We start from the raw sequence: 707 nt of genomic DNA, 5'->3' as shown, positions 1-707 counted from the left end.
TGAGATGGCAATTTCCTTAATGTTGAAAGGGAAAAAAAAAACTAAACCCAACCAATAAATATTATAAGTCACTTGTAAATAGAGAAGGAAAAAACTCTCTATTCGCGATCTAGAAGAATGAGTTAGAGAAGCTGAGGGCGAAAGAGAACATTCCAACGAGGTTCATCGCTTGGGAGTTTATAGGTATCAATGTCAGCATTGAGAGGCAGTGATGCTGGCGATGAAAAAAATGGAAGGGATCGAGAGAAGGGAATGGGTGTTTGTCGACGTCGACGACTAAGAATGGCAATGAATCAAACGATGAACGAAAGGGAAAGGATCGACAGAGGGAGGGATTGCGTATGATAATGAAGTCACTATGGTAGTGATGTGTTCAATTAGCGGTGATAGCTTCAAATAATCGACGCAAACAAAACAATGGGTATAATGCTTCAAATAATCGACGCAAACAAAACAATGGGTATAATGGTAAATTTATTTTAACTTTTTTGTAACGTTTGTTGTTAAAAGAAACTTATTTGAAAAAAAAACTAGTTTACATACTCAATTAAAAGGAAAAAAAAATAGAGACATAATTAAAAATTTGACAAAACTATAAAAACTAACAATAATTAAACCTTTTTTTACTTGTGGGTCGAGATTATCAAGTAGCTCAAAAAGTTAAAAAAGGTGACCAAAAGGAAATAGAAGAGAAGGGGTGGGGGATT

Source organism: Arachis ipaensis, chromosome B03 (genome assembly GCF_000816755.2).
Source record: "Arachis ipaensis cultivar K30076 chromosome B03, Araip1.1, whole genome shotgun sequence".
NCBI classification, from domain to species: domain Eukaryota; kingdom Viridiplantae; phylum Streptophyta; class Magnoliopsida; order Fabales; family Fabaceae; genus Arachis; species Arachis ipaensis.
Note: the sequence above shows the minus strand (reverse complement) of the source record.